Here is an 18,488-nt window from a genome sequence, read left to right on the forward strand (position 1 = left end):
AAAAAAAAAAAAAAAGGCCCCTCCAAGCCAAGCACCTAGTTTTCTTCATGCACTTTCAGATTCCAAAACTACAAAAGCAGCTTATATAATCGGTGATAGTGTTGAGAACAGTTTGCCAACTTTACAAAGTTCTTTCTTTCTAAAACTCTAACTGGAGCTCTGTGTCCAGTTCTGGTCATGACGTTTTATGCAAAGATAGGAGTTTCCCTGAGAGGCTGCACAGAAGATTTACATGAATGGTTTTAGGGATTAGGAGCTTTTCGATACAGAGTTAGGTTGAAGAAGCTGGAACTGTTCTGCATGAATCAAGGAAACTCAATGGGAGATGTGTACAAAAGACGATGGGTTTAACTAAGACAGTAAAAAAAGTTCCATTAGTTGATGACACTTGGTACACACTTTGTTTGCACAAGGGATGCAGAAGGACTGTGGAATTTTTTTTTACAAGCCAAGTGTTAGCAAGCTGGAACTCACGACCTCCAAGCATAATCAAAAGTGAAGAGAAACAACTTGGGAATATAATTTTGTCAGGCACTTGAGGGAAATAAACTTGCAGGGCTATGGGTATTGGGTGGGAGAAATGGGACTGACTGGGTTACTGTACAGACAGCTAATATGGACTCAATAGGCCAAATAATCAATAGGCCAAATGTGTTGCAATGATTCTTATGGTGTCTCCTTCAGTTCCAAATAGACAACCAGATGAGTTTCAAGATGTAAATTGTTATCTGCTGTTACTTAACATATTTTACGCTTCAAATGTGTTGCGTCATGCATAAAGTTAATGCAAATAAAGGTGAGAGTTCTTCATTAGTTTGAGATGAGAATGATTGTTGTTCTTGATGGTCAATCATCTCAGTCCCAGGACACTGCTCAGGACAGTGGCCTCAGCTCAACCATGTTCAGCTGCTTAGTCAATGGCACTCCCTCTGCAATATGATCAGTAATGGGAATGTTCACTGAGGATTCCACAATGTTCTGCACCATTAGCAACTCCTTACAGAAGAAAGCAGTCTATATCAAACACAGGCTTTAGCTGATAATTGTGAAGTAACATTTGTACCACACAAAGATGATCTCCAAGAGCATCCAACCATCCTTCCTTGAAAAACCAATGGCATTGAGGTCACTGAATCCTTAACTGTCAACATCCTGGTGTTTACCATTGACCCAAAACTTACATGCCCCAAGCACATAGTTTGAGAGACCATAAGAGCAAGTCAGAGGCTGGAAATTCTGTGCCAAAGAACTCAGCTCATAACTCTCCAAGGTACCCCATCTACAAGACAAAGCAGAAGTGGAAATACTCTCCAGTTCTAATAACAGACAAGCTTCAGGAGAAAAAACCCAATGGATTGCCAGCCAATCTGCCATCTTAAATATTCACTCCCTTCATCTGAAGTGCACCCTGGCAGCAGTGCGTACCATCTACAAGATGCACTGCAGCAAGTCACCACGTCTGCTTCTACAGCTAGCAGCTTCCAGTCTCATGACCCCTGATGTGTGCCTCCAGCAGGTTACCTTTACCTGACATGGCAATGTTTATGTCATCTCCCATAAGAAAAGAATTGGAACAAAAGCAGAAGTTGCTTGAAAAAACTCAGCAGGCCTGGCAGCATCTGTGGAGAGAAATCAGAGTTAACATTTCAGGTCGAATGACCGTTCCTTAGAACAGGTTTCTGTTTTTACAAAAGAACTGGACTCAGGTCGTATGGTATTGAAGAATCCAACAGGGCATTTATTGCAGATCACTGTTATATACTGCCATTAGATTCATAGAGTGTGTCTGGGCTAATATTAAGCTATTTGATTGCAAAGAGCAGTATGATTTCATAGCCTAAGTAAGCATGCAGTCTGTGACCTTGGCAACTCAGGTCACATGCTGTGATAGTGACGATATCACAAACACATCTTTTAAAAAAGTGTATATTGAAATATTAACAGTGAAGCACAACATTCCCTCCCTAACAGTATTGTGGGTATACCTACAGCACATTGGCTGCAGCAGTTTAAGAACGCAGCTCACCTTTCTCAAGGGCAATGGGGAACAGGCAATAAGTGAATAATAAAAACAACAGACCTCAACCACCTAGAAGGGCATCGGCTCCAGATATACATCGCTATCGGCAAGTTTCCCTGTGAACAGCACATGTATTTAATGCAACTATTCCCTCTAAAAAGTCCTGGAATTCCATCTCTAACACTGTTGGAGCACACCGCACAGACTGCAGCTGATCATCGCTTTCTCACAGGCAATTAGGACTGGGCAATGAAAGCTAGCCATAACCCATGAAGAAGAATAAAAAATACTTCCAAGTGAAAGAGGAAGGTTCCAGTGTCCGCTCATTTTTTTTTTGCTATCACAGCAGCACTAAAAGCAAGATGTGATTCTCTAAACTGAAGACCTGAGAGGAAATGAAGATGGACAATGAGTGCTGCAATTCTATTCAAGTAGCTGAAAATTAAATTCGTTCATCTTGTTCCTGATTTTGCTCAGCAGTGAAGTACCAAGTGCAATCTTTTTCGAGATCATTACAGGCAACTGAGTCCTGCTGCACGTCAATCCGAGTTAGAGTATTCATTTGCAGCTAAGTTTAAAAGAAAACCCAAAGATGGTGCACCTTTAAGTGCCACAGTATTAGGGAATGTCACATTTTACGGCTTGACTGTGTCTCACAAGGTAACTTTGAAGGGAAACAGAATGTTAAAATCAGAGTGAACGAACATTTAATTTTAAAATGCATATGGATATGCACAAGTCCCTTTATGAAGGGGACTGATTGCTCAAAATACGCAGTACATCATGGTATAATTACCTTATTTTCTCCCCTGCAACCAATAACCAGGCAACTGCTAAAAAGTTCAGGCTCCAGTGAATAACTCCAACAGGAGGTATATTCGTGAAAGTCCTTTCACAGAAGTGGTGAATCCGACGGCGAATTAAATTTTTGAAAATTCATCCAGTTAAGAGCTACCCCAGCAGAGAACCTACCCCACTTTCTCAGGGCAGACTGAATAAGGAAGGATGCAGATTCCTGACTACTGGTGTTTAAAATGCTCTATTTCTTAAAGAATCCATTTACTCTAGTCTCTTTGAGATCGACAAGAACCTTGCTTTCAGCAGTCATTTCCTTCTGAGGCAGATCCATGACATTCAGTTTGTACTGCCCACAACACATAGGTCTATTGAAGTTAAATGCATAATATATCAGTGCAAATATTTGGGGAGAGCCATACAGAAATGGATCAGATAGGTACACATCTTTCAAAAGCTGAAAAGGCTAAAGCACATGAGATGAGAAATATGCAATCAAACCAAGATGTACCAATGATCACAGAATTAATCTGTCAAATATTCTCTCAGGGGAAAGAGTCAACTTGTTAGTTCAATCGTACAGGTTAGTTTGCTCTGAAATCAGAAGTGGTGCTTTGGAACACTAGACTGGAAGAATAGAACTTTCCAAGGAAACTAAGTAGATAGAATTCATCAGCTTTCAATGGATTTCACATTAAGTACGATCATGACAAAAATTTTTAAAGAAGTTAGTTTCTAAAGGGCTATAGCTTAAATTAAGATGGAGTTGAGGAGTTTCTTCTGAACACCTGCACACACACCTTGGTGCCCTTGTAAGGACTTCTTTCCTCAGTCAAAATTTGATTCTAAGAACAAAAATCAATACTTCAGAGGAATGGTTCTGTTTATCAGAATTGCCACTATGGCAAATTTCTAATGTTAGTGAGCTTCCCTCAGAGTAAGGCGATGAAGGGAACGAGATTGTTGACATTCCTAATAAAGATGTAAAATTGAGGACTAAGAGCCAAGTGGCTTCTCAGCTTTGCTCTGCCATTTAATATAATCACAGCAGTTCCATGAATGGCCTGAAGTCCACCTTTCTGACTACCTCCCATAACAGTCGACTCTCTCATCAAATCCGTCATCCGCCCAGCTCAGCCTCATCGCTGGAACATCTGGACAATAAGGATACCTACGCCAGGCTTTGACTTATTGGCTACAGCTTTGCCTCCAACACTATAATCCTAACCAAACACATCTCCAAATTCCGAGACCTAGGTCTCGGCTCCGCTCTGCAACTGGATCCTCAGATTCCCAACCCACAGACCACAATCAATGAAGATAGGCAACAGCACCTCCTCCACCATAATGCTCAACACTGGTGCCCCGCAAGGATGCATACTCAGCCCCTACTGTACTCTCTGTACACGCACGACTGTGCAGCCAAATTTCATCTGAACGCCAACGACAAGTTTGCTGACGACACCACTGCTGTAGGCTGGATATCAAATGACGAGTCAGAATACAGGAAAGTGACAGAATGCTTGGTGTTGTGGTGCCAAGATAACAATCTCTCCTTCAAAACTAAAGAACTGAGCGTTGATTTCAGGAAGAAAGGAGGAAGACACACCCCTATCTACATCAATGGAGCGGAGGTGAAGAGGGTCGACAGCATCAAGTTCCTCAGAGTGACGATCACCAACAATCTGCCCTGGACCTCCCATGTAGGTGCAACAGTCAAGAAAGGCACAACAATGCCTTTTCTTCCTCAGGAGGCTTAGGAAATTTGGCACGTCCATAGGGACCCTCACCAACTTCTACAGATGCACCAAAGAAAGCATTCTACTTGGTTGCGTTACAGCCCGGTACAGCAACTCCTTTGGCCAGTACTGTAACAAACTACAGAAAGGCATGAATATGGCCCAGACCATCACACAAGCCAACCTCCAATCCATGGGCTCCATCCACATTTCCCATTGCTGCAGAAAGGCAACCATCTCCAAAGACCCCGTGCACCCCTGTAATACTGTCTTCTAACCTCTTGTCAGGCAGACAGATACAGACGCTTAAACTCATGTCGCAACATGTTCAAGAACAGCTTCTTCCCTCTGTTATTAGACTGCTGAATGGACCTCTCGAGTTTCATTCTGATGTTGATCTTGCTTTTGTACACCCCCTGTGCAGCCATAACCTTATATGCCTTGCTCTCTCTGAAAACCCAGTATGTCTTTGGATGTTACAATCTGCCTGTGCTGACCACAAAACTAAAAACTTTGAACTCTACTTAGGTACATGTGACAATAAATTAAATCAAATGTTCAGAGACCCAGCCTTCATCGTTCTCTGCGGTAATAGAACTGCACAGGTTAAACACTGCCACCTCCCCACCCCAAATAGACATTCCTCCCTAGCTCACACTTTATCCAAGTTCAGGATTCCACAATTAGTGGAAACATCCTCTTGGCTTCTAACCCGGTCAATTCCTCTCAAGAATCTTACACAATCGTAAAAGATCACTTCGTGCTCTGCTGAACTCCAATGAGTATCGGCTAAACTTGCACATGTCCTCATTAGACAAACCTGCTCATCTCCAGTAATCTGCCAAATGAAACTTCTTGGAACAGCTTCCAATGCAAGAATGCCTCTCAACAGCAGTGGGCCATTTTGCTCCTTAAACAGACTTCACCTTGCATTGAGATTCCAGCTGATTTGCAACTCAAGTCCGTTTACCCTCCTTTGCCCCAGATCTCTCAGTACCTTTAGCTGACAATCTACCAATCATTAAACCAACAACAATTACTATTTGCAGAAGACACTTCCAAATTTTTGACATCCCAATTCCTCTAAATTTTACTCCAAAATGTTTGGCTTTAATTTTGAACTATACTGACCAGTCCTAGACTTTGCAACCACCAGCATCACATTTGGATCCCCTTAATATCCAGAAAACTTCAATTAAATCACCCTTCAACCTTTGAAAATTCACGGAATTTGAGTCTTACTTGTGGAATCTCTTCTCATCTTTCATATTTGGAATCCAAGTATCATTCTGGAAAATCACTGTTGTACTCCAAGGTCAATATATTCTTCCTAAACTAAAGTACCACTGCAATCTAGATCTAACCAGGGCTTTGTGTGGCAAATGCAGGACTGGTAACCTCATCTCGTGCAAGTTCTCCAGATACAAGGGCCAACATTACATTCGCCTTGTCTACCATTCTGCCATCATCTTATCAAGAATTTAGCAGTCAGCTTCTCTACCCCGAAATCATAACTGGGACGATCAGCGCTGTGCCAATGTACATCAAGGAAATGCTTTAATATACTGTACAAGCTGCATTTTAACAGTGCCGGATAATTGACAATCATGGACATTTGGGCGGCACAGTGGCTCAGTGGTTAGCACTGCTGCCTCACAGCGCCAAGGACCCAGGTTCGATTCCACCCTCGGGCGACTGTCTGTGTGGAGTTTGCACGTTCTCCCCATGTCTGCGTGGGTTTCCTCCGGGTGCTCCAGTTTCCTCCCACAGTCCAAAGATGTGCAGGCTAGGTGGATTGGCCGTGCTAAATTGCCCGTAGTGTTCAGGGATGTGTGGATTAGGTGGGTTATAGGGGAATGTGTCTGGGTGGGATGCTCCGAGGGTTGGTGTGGACTTGTTGGGCCGAAAGGCCTGTTTCCACACTGTAGCGATTCTATGATCTAAGACCAAAGTCAGGAACATACAAGACGGGGCAGATTCCTTCTGAATGCGACTCATAACCCTTAGCGGTGCAAGCTACAAAAACCATTTTTTGTTGAAATCCTGTTTAAAATGAGCATAATTTTCTGAGTCAGAGTTGGTGATTTAATGATCAATACAAAATCCAGCCAACCCATTTCAGCACTTTGCCCATAACTGTGGGCAATCAAAATCCATGGCCAACCCTCAGAGGAAGAGTGGGAGAAGACAGACTGAGACTGGTGTTAAATGTAAATGTGATTAACTTCAAACTTTAAAAAAGGTTCTGCCTCAATGGTGCTCACAGTCAAATTCCCCAATATTAGTCAATAGCAAAACATTTGGAAAGGAGTAGGTACAACAGCTCTTGGTGAAATATGTATGCAGGTGGAGCAGGCACCAATGGCATGCTGCCTTCATAGTGAGAGAATTCGGGAACAGGAGTGGAGATATCTTGCTGCAGTTGTACAGGGCCTTGGCGAGAATACATCTGTGCAGTTTTGGTCTCCTTACCTGATGATGGCTGTTCTGGCTATGGAGGCAGTGCAACACTAGATCAACAGATATATCCCTATGATGGCAGGACTGACATATGAAGAGAGACTTGATCAGTTACAACTACGATCACTGAAGTTTAGGGAACCTCATAGAAACACAAACTTCTAAACAGAGCTAGATGGGGTTTAACACAGGAACAATATTCCTGATGACCAAGGAGTCCACAACCAGGGGTCACAGTCTAAGGATATAGGGAAGGCCATTCGGAACTGAGATCACAAGAAATTAGAAGGTGGTTAAGGCCAAAAGCTAAGTATTTTCAAGGAGGAGTTAAATATTGCTTTTCGGAGTAAAAGGATCAAAAGGAGGACAGAAAAAAAGTGAGAACAGCTGCAGAGTTGATGATGAGCCATGCTCATGTTGAACACAGAGCAGTCTTAAAGGGCTAAATGGCCTATGCCTGCTCTTATTTTCTGTGCTTCTATGTTAAATCTCTCCACCAAATATGGAATCACCAAACTCCAGTTGGTATTAGTGGCCTTTAATATCCAACAAGGGAGTAATAAAAGCACAGTATTTCAGAATTTAATTACTGCTTTGCTTTAAAGTTTGAAATATCCCCTGCGAAGATAATTCCTTCCACAAAATTTGAAAGTCATACTGTCCCAACAATTGAAAGGAAAAATTGCACATTTCTCACTATGTTTGTTACTCCAGTCATCTGCTGATCTTGGACAGGATATTCAACCTTGGACTAAATGCATTCCTTTTCAGGTCAAGAAACCACTGCTGTTTGATCAAACAAGCTGATAAATATCCTCTTCATGAATTCTTCATATGGGACTTTAGGCTAAAAGCCTGAAGGATTATAGCATGAAATGCAATGTTCTATTCATTACATGAGCTAAACCAGATCAAACAAGTGATGACTTTCTTTTACTGAAGTTCAATATTAGAAATCGTTTATTCTTTTATTTCAGTTTGCTGACAAAAAAATTGACCTGATAAAATCCTTAGAGATGGTAACAGCACACAACCCCAATAAAGAGACAATTAGCTTTTCATTAGTTCGAAAGGTCCTTGAAAAAGTTCACATGGTCTTTGGCAATCAACATTGAATTGGTGCAACTGGTAGCACGACATAATGCGTTAGAAGATCAGGAACAGGTTGAGTTTTCTACAATAATCCTAAAGGCCAAAAATGTTGGGTCCAATGTATGAATCAATTGTCTGAGCAATAAGTACTTCGAAGGATCAAGCAGATTCAACATTAATACCTGTCTCTGCACACAGCTACTCTTGTTTGGAAATCTACTCTCATGGTATATCAGGTCTGGCTATCTTGTGTTATCCTCCAATATCCAGCATAGCATGTCTGCAAATACCTGTGACACGTATCATCCAACTACATCTGAATGCACCAGTTTTTCTGCTGTCCTTCATTTCCTCTACTTTTTCAGCTCCAAACAAACAGCTGAAATACTGACAATTTTCTTTTCTGCGCATCACCTTGAGGAGTATTTTTTGCTCTCATTTCAAGCACCTCTTGATTCGTCTTATGCTCAGTTTATAAAATTTCTGGCACACACGTCCATTATTCCAGAAGTCTGTTTTATTCTGCAGATCTTTATGTTCTGTCCATGAACACCAAATTGAATTTCCAGCATCCGCAACACTTTGGTGCTGGTGCTTAATCCATTCCAGTTTATCTTTCAGGAATACCTCCCTTGAGGAGGTTCAGCTCTTCTCCGACAGGATTTTTATTTATCTGTTCACCTTCATTGCTTTTTATTTCCCCTCTAGTGTTTGATCAGAATTTCAAATTAAACAGCTGAAATGTTCATGTTTCTTTCCATGAATGCTGCGTAACTTGCTGACTATTTCCAGCATTTGTGTGTATATTTTTGACAATGTAGTTTGCTCTATTGCTAAAACACAAGAAAGCCTCATCAGGCATGGGATATCCTTTTAAAAAAAAAGCTGCGCATTGAATAAATGGACAATGCAAGGGAGAAAAATTACACTAAGGCTCCAATTCCAAATACCATTCTAGCATCTAGGATGTTGGGTGATGTGATGTGATGTGACGAGAGCTGTCAGTGTAACAGCCACCAGTGTCAAATTACAGCGGAAAAAGTTTTTTAGAAGACAAATAGGTTGCAACGAGAACTACAGTTCAGTGTTTACAAGAGATTCAGACTAAATTAACATGAAAAGGAGGGAATTTGGCAAAATTAAGGCTACAAATGCAACAACCTGTATATTTATTTGGCATCTAAAGCAACATAAAATATTCAAAATAGATATGAGGGCTGGTGATCAAAGAGGTTGGTTTTGAGAAGTGTTTCAAAAGAGAAAAGCAGACAGGAGTGAGGGAATTCTAGAACCTAGATCCCAGGCAACAAAAAGTCATCAAATGCACATTGAATAAAATAAAGGATGCTCAGGGGACTGGAGCACAAATGTTTCCAAGGGCTGTAGTGATTTTAGAAAGCAGGAGCAGGTGAGGTCACGGAGGGATTTTGAAACAAGGATGATATTTTTAATATCAACACATTGCTTGGCCAGTGTGCCATGAGGGGATGATAGGTCAACACCGCTTTGTTCGGTGTTTTCTATCAACTTGGGTCAAAGTCAGGTGAATTGAGGAATTCTGTGTACTTATGAAAAGCTAACTTTTGGGACAACTCTGGGAATAGTGAGGGTTTATTTCTGACACATTGCTCCTTTAAGACATAGTAGAGTACAGAGATATTCAGCTGGTGTTCAATGAGGTCTCCCACACAGTATTGTTTCAAAACTGAACTCCAACAAAGCAAAAGCAGTAAGTAAAATGGTTGGCAGACTGAATCAGTGAGCTGAACATTAGTCTTACTTGAGGGAAAGATTCAAAAACAGCTCATAAGCAATCATTGCTGTCTCCAACGTTGTTGTCATTTAAGATGTGGGTAACGGGACAACAAATCCTGAATAATAATAATGGGGAAGATGGATCACAGCAGGGTTGGTTGGAGGTTGAGGGGAGACTGTAAAATATGTCTGGAAGTCAACAGAAGCAGCAGTTTGTAAATTTGAGTCTAAAAGCATGATAAAACACAATTTGTAGCACTGCAGCTCAAAGTCTGTTTGGAGTATTTATTTGTTTAAGGGGAGGTTAATGTAATACAATATACATCAGCCTCAACTCGTCTATGGCAAAACGTGCACAGCAATTTCTTCCAACCTATCTCATTAGCTGATTAATGTTAGATTGACAGCCCCTTATCAGTGACACTCAAAGTACAAGAAATTGTATTTCATAATTTACATTATCGAAATCCAGGATAACAGAAAATAAACTTTAACAAAGTTCCATTCCAACGGCAATTGCTCTTTAAACCTCTCCTTCCCTGTACTTTAGGAAAACCATGTATCTAAAATTTACCGATTGCCCAAAGCTTGGATGTGGACGTACACTGTGAGAATACACAAAGAGGCAACAAAGGATTAAGTGATTGGGCAGAAAGAATGGAAAGACATTTTAACATGTGAGAAACGACTAATTTTTAAATATTCAGCTAAGTTTGGTGTCCCATTCACAAACCGAGAAACAGTCAGTTGAGGAAGCAATGACCAAAAGGTAAATGGTGTGTTAGCCTACAATCTACTAGCTGTGGGACTGGAGTCACATGTAGACCCTTAGCCAGGCCACTAAAGATGGCAGGTTCTTCCCTAAAGGACATTAGCGAACCACATGGGTTTCTTTGACAATCGACAAAAGATTCACGGCCATCATTCGACTCTTAATTCCAGATTTTTATTGAATTCAAATTCCAGGCAACGTTTTGGGCCTGCTCATCGGATGCTGTCTGACCAGCTGTGTTTCTCCAGCCTCACATCTATAGATACAAATGAAGTCAGCACAGAATGCGAGCAAGTGCCTCTGAGCTTCAGCCTGATCCATTCCACAAGCTGGGTGCCTGTACATGTACTGGCAGCAACATTATCATTAATGGTGTTGGTGCGCTCCAAAGCGCAGCGCTGAAGCAGGGGGTACAGATTGGGAACGTGCCACAATGACTTGGTGAGGCTGGTACATGTCAGATGCCCAGGTCCAGGGGCAGGGAGTGTACACAATTGTTGCTCCAAGATATTGGCGCCTGGTGTCAAGTTTGAGGGTTCAGAAGAATAAGTGGCAAAGCAGGAGGAAGCAAAGGTAAAGTGAGGAAAGACGTTTTTCAGTCAGTAAGTGGTTACTGCGTGCAATGTATTGTCTGGAAATGTGGAGGAGGCAGGTGCAGTTGAGGCATTCAAGACAGCACTGGATGATTATTTGGATAAAACTAACGAACAGTATGGGGGAAAACACAGGAGGCTGGCACTAAGTAATGATGCTTTTTAACCAGCTTGCACAGGTACAATGGTTCAAATGGCCTTCTCCTGCGCGCTCTTGATATCCTCATCTGGATTTGCCAGACACCTGACTTCTGACTCTCATGTTGGGAATTGTTGCTGTCTAGTTTCTATGCGGTAGGTGCGGGAATGGGAAACTGCATACTAATAAGATTAACTCACAAAGGGAGGTTAATACAAGAGGATCTGGCAAGAATCGTACCTCGTCATTACAATGTAGGGTTTCTTCCTAACAACATCAAAAAGCACATTGCTGGCCATCAAGTCATTTTACACTGTAGCACATCGTTCAGGGGCTCTGACAATTCCACCCACAGGATCAAGATCAAGGGGCTCTTTGTTTTGGACCAAGATCATGAGATTTCTTTTGCACTCAGAACATTTGTCCATCTTGGGAAGTGTTCACCCCAGGGAGCGATGGATGCGTACATTCAAGATTGGGATTGACAACTTTTTGAGCATGAGGAAACTCATGCTCAAATCTCTCATTTCTAATGTTCTTACAATGCCACAATGTGCATTCTGCTCTCCATGACTTTAGCATCACTTGATATTATGGGCTACCTTGGACAGCGCACATTACTCCAATTATGACCTAACCAGTGGCTTGCATATATTCACTCAAACATTTGAACTGTAAAACCTAAAAACAGCTAGCCCAGCCTTATGGCTTTAAATAGCCACACAAAATTGCAAACTGCATTTCAGTTTCAGCAACAGTCTGTATGACTGGATCTTCCAGTTTCTTATCATTGAGTACACACTTCCACTTTGTTATTCCACCCAAATTATACCAAAAAACAATTCCGAGATCGCTGCCGTTAACCTCCCTCTATCACAACTGTTTGTGCCACACTCAAATCAGCAGACACATGAATTTGATGTAAAAACTGTAGATCAAAGCAGGACAGCTACAGTAGCATTTGGCTGCATCCAATTTGTGGTTCAGCCATAATTTGACAATTTGTCAGCCCCAGTTTAGACCTCTAGAACACAACATAAACTACACTGCTGCACCAAGCCTGCCCTGAATCTACTTACCAGCACCAATAAAAGTCAGCTCATCAAAAGCACACTAAATTAGGAGGCCACTCAGCCCCTCAAGCCTGTTTTACCGTTCGATAAGTTGACGACTGATCTGACTGTTGCCAAACTCCATTTTCTCATCTGAAACCCCCACCAAAACATCAGTAATTCCCTTGTCAGTCAAAAATCTAACTCAGCCTTGAATACATTCAATGACTCACCCCATCTCAGGCTTAAGTGGGAAGCTCAATTTTTTTTTAAAGAAGACATTATCCACTAGTTCTAGTCTCTACAACAAAAGGCGTCTCTCAGCATTTACCCTGCACAGGAGGGTAATTTCGATAAACTGAATGATTTGAGCAGCAAGTAAAAAGTAAGCCTCATCATATGGATATCTCAATTGCTTCCACATGTTCAGTTCAACTGCCCCTGAACTGGTACAGGTTTACAGCAAGGAACACAAATGTATTGCACGAGTTGTCCCTAAAAGGTTGCAGGGAGGTTTATTGGCCAGCTGCAACCTCCTAGCCAAACGTATTCCCACATTGCTGTCCACAAAGGAGTTTTCACCCAATGTCAATGAAGGAAATGAGAATGGTGAGGGTGGTTAAAAGGTACGGACATTCCCATCTGTTTCTGCCCTTCCCTCCAGGTACAGGGTGGAGGTCCCGGGTTTGAGAGGTTCTGCTGAGGAACCCTTGGCAATCACACATCATCAAGGGAGGTAACAGCCTTGTGGTATTATCGCTGGACTGTTAATCCGGGCACCCAGGGAATGTTCTGAGGATCCGGGTTTGAATCACGCATGGCACTTGGTGGAATTTGAATTCAATAAATATCTGGATTTAGGAGTCTAATGATGACCATGAATCAGTCGTCAATTTTCAGAAAAACCCATCTGGTTCACTGATGTTCTTTAGGAAAGGAAACTACCATCCTTATCTGATCTGGCCTACATGTGAGACTCCAAACCCACAGTAATGTCCTCTGGGCAATAAATGGACAATAAATGGTGGTCTAGCCAGTGATGCCTCATCCCTTGAACGAATTTTTAAAAAAAATCCAAACCTTCAGAGTAAAATTCAGCACTGTAACAGTGTGTGGCCAACAGAGGCACAGTCAAACAAGGCAGATATGAACAAGGTGCAATTTTCTGGTGAGCTGCAACTTTAGTACAACGAAGGCACCGTCACTGCAAGCTAGTAAGAATTGTATTCTTACCTGGCATCACAAAGCCAGCTCCTGGCAGGGCTGCAAACATGGTGCTCAGTAGCTTCTAATTAGTTTGCAAATGATAAGCAAGTTGAATTTGCGTATTGAAGTGCGTACTTGTAGTTAGTCCCAACATCAAGTGGGAGAACAGCTGGAACTCTCATTTACCATCCAGCACTGAATCAAACTGGCACTCGGTGTGAACTGTCACACTTAAATCAGTAGGATTACTTGTTCAGGGCATTTGGTAATATTCTGTGAAAAACTCTGCTTTTAATTATTCGTTGAGACCAAATAGCACATCAAAAATGTTACGGAATTTAGTAACGGTCTTAGTAGCAGCTGATTCCATAACAGATGCTGCAGATACTTTTGAACAATGGGGCCACAACTGGACAAGAAGCTCACAGATCCCACAGTCAAGCCCCTCTGGGTGAAGGCATGACAACGAAGGCACTGTGTCTGCTCATTTGTGAAGCAGTGCAGGTTAAAACCCAATTAAAACCCTGACAGTAAGGAAACCAGTCATGCAACTGAATGGCTCTCCCTGCAACTCTAATCCACATGCTTTAAACTCTGTGCTAGGTACTCAGTTCCACTGAACACAGAGACCACCCATCACCGTCATCTTAAAACAAATATGTCGAATATCATCAGGTCTGGCAGCATCAGTGAAGGGAAAAACAGAGTTAACGTTTCGGGTCCGGTGACCCTTCCTCAGAACTTCTCCAGCAACTTTATTTTTGTTTTTGTTCCTGATTTACAGCATCTGCAGTTCTTTCAGTTTTTATTTATGTAGAATATCATCATCAGTCTGGCCAATTTTAAAAGTCATAAATTTCTTTTGGTGTTTAATATACATCAGACTTTGCTTGATGTTTCTGAGGTAACTGCATGAAACTAAATCACTAAGACTGGAGATCAAATTACTATGAGGGCTGGACATTTCAAATAAAGATGGAAAATGTTGGAATGACAATGTAGAGATCACTGGAAAGAAAAACAGCATTAACGGGCAGAGTCTTGCAGAGGAGTCAGAAGTCTTGCCTGCTGGAGATTCAGCAAGGCAGCCTCTTTTCATAAAGACCCACTTAATTAGCCAATCAGGCAATGGCAAGGCCAGCTTCCTCTGAAATAAAGACCCCAGGAGGTCAATGACTCACCTAAATATCCACGACATGACTCAAATGCCCTCTGAGATGGCTTTACTAACCGCTCAAGGGCAATTGGGGATGGGCAACAGAAACCATCAAAGCAAATCTTTGCTCAATCTGATCTCACTTGGGGACAAGGCATTGCAATAGATTTCTACTAGCAGGAACAAGTAACCAGTATGTATAAGCTGCAAGTGGAATCAAAGTCATTTAAGTATGAGGCACTGAAAGAAACCATTCAGCCCATCGGTTCGCGTCAACTCCTGGGACAATAACACATCGGTCACATTCCACTTCTCTCTGCCGACAGCCCTGCATGTTCATTTCCCTCAAGGCCCATCCAACCCTCCTTTGAAATCATTGTAGTTTCCACCAACAGTTCTCTGAGCTACACAATTCTGCAGTCAGTGGGAAGCTACACACGTGATAATTTATGTGCTGACTCTCTCATGCATGGATCTCAGTGGTCTATGCAGCAGCATCAGAAAAAAAACAAATTAGAGGGAACATTCTTCTTCACTTACACCAAGCTGGCAAGCAGTGAATTCAGTTCGTCGAATAAAAATGCCCATCACTCACATTCATGGACACACCCCTGCTCTGTATTCGCTTGCTCAATACCTTAAGCCTGTGTCTCCTCGTTCTTCTGTCACCCATAATGGAACAGCTTTTCTTTATTCTGAACCAGTCATAGTGTTGTACACTTCAATAAAAATCTTCCCTCAATCTCCTTTGCTCCAACCTAACCTTGTTGGTGAAGGCCATCACTCCTGTAATCAACCTGGTAAATCTCCTCTGGACCCTCTTCAGGATCTTAACATTTTTCCCCCCAAAGTGTGGTGGCCAGGAGTGGGTGAGATTCTCCAAGTTGAAACTTTTGAAGAAGGTACATAAAATAACTTCTCTGTTTTTATACTCAGGGAACTTTGATTTCTGAAGGTTTGTCCCTTGCGTTTTGCTTACTTCTCATTCAGTATTTTCTGCCACTTTCAAAGACCTATACACAGCATTTTATTTTGGCATTTTCAGACAAACATATCTCCGTTTAAAACAAAAAAAGTTGAGTTCAGGTTGCATTTTAGACAGAGATACAGGTTTCAATGTGCCCAGAAAATTCAAGGCAAGTTATCACAAGCAACAGAATGGCTTTCTGAATTGATCCAGTGTTATTATATTGCAGGACAGCAATTGGTTCTGTGTAATGGCAAACTGGGTTTTGAACCCAATCATCAAGACATTAATGCAGTTTAAGCATTGGTGCTCCGATTGCATCTTCCTTTCCCATTACCTAAAAAAAACAGATTATCTAGTCAGCATCCAGTGCAGTTTGCAGGACTGTAATGTGCAAATTGGCTGCCATATTTTCTATATGAGCACTTGTTACTTGTGAAATGTAGTTACTAATACAAAACAAAAAACACAGCAGATATTGGAAATCAAGAAAAAATTGAAACAAAGAATCCTGGAAATTTTCAGTAGATCAGGCAGCATCTGTGCAGAGAGTTTGTTTTTCAGGTCAGGATAATCTTTCATTAGAACTGTTAGCTGTTCATCAGTTCTGATCAAATATCCTCTTGACCTAAAATTTTAAACTTGGATAGCTCCGCAGTTGTAATCGGAGCTGCTGAGCCAACCAAGAAATTTTCTTTTTTAAAAAAAAAAGGCAGCTAGAGCTTTGGGACATCCCCTACCTTACCGTGGCAGTTCTACAAACAGAAGTGCAAAGGCTTGACTGAAGCATTTCGGCAGATTTACAAAGGGTTTGCAATGCTCTTCGTGACAGCATTAGTGCATTCTGTAGCATCTAGGAAAGGATTCTCTAGCACTGATAGCTTGCTCCATCATAAAAAATGTCAGCGTGGCTCAAGGGACAGTTCATAGATATTTTCCCACAGTTAAAACGACACTACAGTCCTAGAACCAAACAGCAGGCTTGTGACACATCCTTACCTACAACTTTCTTGGTCTCTCAGTTGAACCTGGCTTTGAGACTCTAGCTAAGTACCGACAGTGTCCTGCTGAGGTTTCTCAAGAATCACTTCAGTTTCTTTTCCCCACAGTGGAGTGGAACTGAATATTCACGTTCCCACCAGGCGCTTTCAAGGTGCAGTCGGCTCTGTGCAATAACAGGCCGGGGTCTGTTCAGGGTAGCAGTGGCCTGTATGTGACACAGTTCATTAAAGTCGATGAGCGCAATGTGAGCAAGAAAAATGCCTTTGACACTCCAAGCAACTGATAATTTATTGGCTGCAATTCACAACTGTAAATCAAACCAGATATCCATGTCATACCATGCAGAAGACAGGCACTATTGCCAGTGTAACTATCCAGAGTTACCTCATTCCAAAATGATTTCCCATTTATTTCCTCATTTTCTGCAAATGCACTGGAGAAAGAAATGGTGGAAATTTTATCATTTCACCTGCTTGGAATATTACACCACTTCGTGTATTTAAAATGTGCTGACAACTATTCTGCTCAGCAGATATTGTTGCCAGTTTTTGCAAAAGCATTTGTTTTACTGTCTTGATTTTGTCTCTGTCACTTCTCTTTAAAAACTAGAGTGCAGCCTGTGATCAAACTTCACTTTTACAGGATAGTTTCCATCACTCCATTCTTCACCTGGTCTCCTGTAGATAAGGCAGGCAATGTGATAGTGAGCCCAGGATGATTACGAAGGATATTTGATTTCCACAATGCAACGACAGCTACATCATGAAAGATGTATGTCAAACTATGTGATATGCACTCGGTGGATGGGTCTGACACAATAGTATATAAGCATTTAGTTTTGCTGAATAAATCCATTGAATTGGTTGTTTGACAATGCTGTAGCGTACACTGCAGGAAGGCAAGTTCTACGGGCTGAACCTTAAACTAATGGCATGTGATTTTTGGTCTGTGTCACTGAAGAGGTTTAATGTCAAACTTAAGTATTTCAGCAGTCACCGTGATTTCTTTCTTTTAAAAAAAGAATGCGAGGGGGGGTTCCTGGTATGTAATGGGGTTTTGTTTTCATTGGGAGAGTTTACCAGTGAACAAAGCTCCATCATTCAATAAGGGGATGGTTGATCTGATTATGGCTTTGACACCAATGTCCTGCCTGATCTACTAAACCCTCGACTCCCGTATGTTAAAAAAAAAACTGTCCACCTCAGCTTTGAATATGTCCAAACACTCGGGATCCACAGCTATCTAGGATATAGAATTTCAGAGGTTTGTGACCCCGAGAATCTGATCTTCCTCATCTCTGTATTCAATGATCAATCCATTGTTGTGATACCACATGTAATTTGCATCAAGAAACTAGTGCTTACAGTTTTCCCCTTGTTCCATAAAGTCAGCATATCCTTCATAATTTAAGATCATTCCACAGCCAGAACTGAATACACAGCTTCCTGGCTCTTTGCAGATGGCCTGGTTTGTAAGGCAGTCAGATCTTTTGCACACTTGCTTGCAAAAAGTTGTTTATTGTCAGAAATGGTTCTAGCAAAGTACCAACAGATAATTATTATTTCTCTGATTAGGTTTTCCTCACTCGATGTGTTATTCATTTGCCAAAGTAATTGGATGGCTGTCCACTGGGAACAACCCATTAAATCCAATTCTTGGGACAAGGAGTGGTGGGGTGGGGGGGGGGGGGGGGGGAGAGAGAGAGAGAGAAAGTATTCATAGTCAAAAAAAATACTTTGG

The 18,488-nt window shown here is 41.6% G+C and overlaps 2 long non-coding RNA genes across 3 annotated transcripts in view; both read right to left on the minus strand.

Annotated features, from left to right (window-relative positions):
• The window catches only part of LOC109917769, a 142,881-nt gene that overhangs the window by 105,937 nt on the left and 18,456 nt on the right, over positions 1-18,488 (minus strand). The window lies entirely within an intron of this gene.
• On the minus strand, positions 15,788-16,844 carry LOC125483668. The gene is made up of 2 exons (XR_007262613.1): positions 16,746-16,844; positions 15,788-16,083 (listed from the first exon to the last, which is right to left on the minus strand). It is a non-coding gene; the product is annotated as an uncharacterized LOC125483668 (long non-coding RNA).

This window comes from Rhincodon typus, chromosome 8 (assembly GCF_021869965.1).
Source record: "Rhincodon typus isolate 14 chromosome 8, sRhiTyp1.1, whole genome shotgun sequence".
NCBI classification, from domain to species: domain Eukaryota; kingdom Metazoa; phylum Chordata; class Chondrichthyes; order Orectolobiformes; family Rhincodontidae; genus Rhincodon; species Rhincodon typus.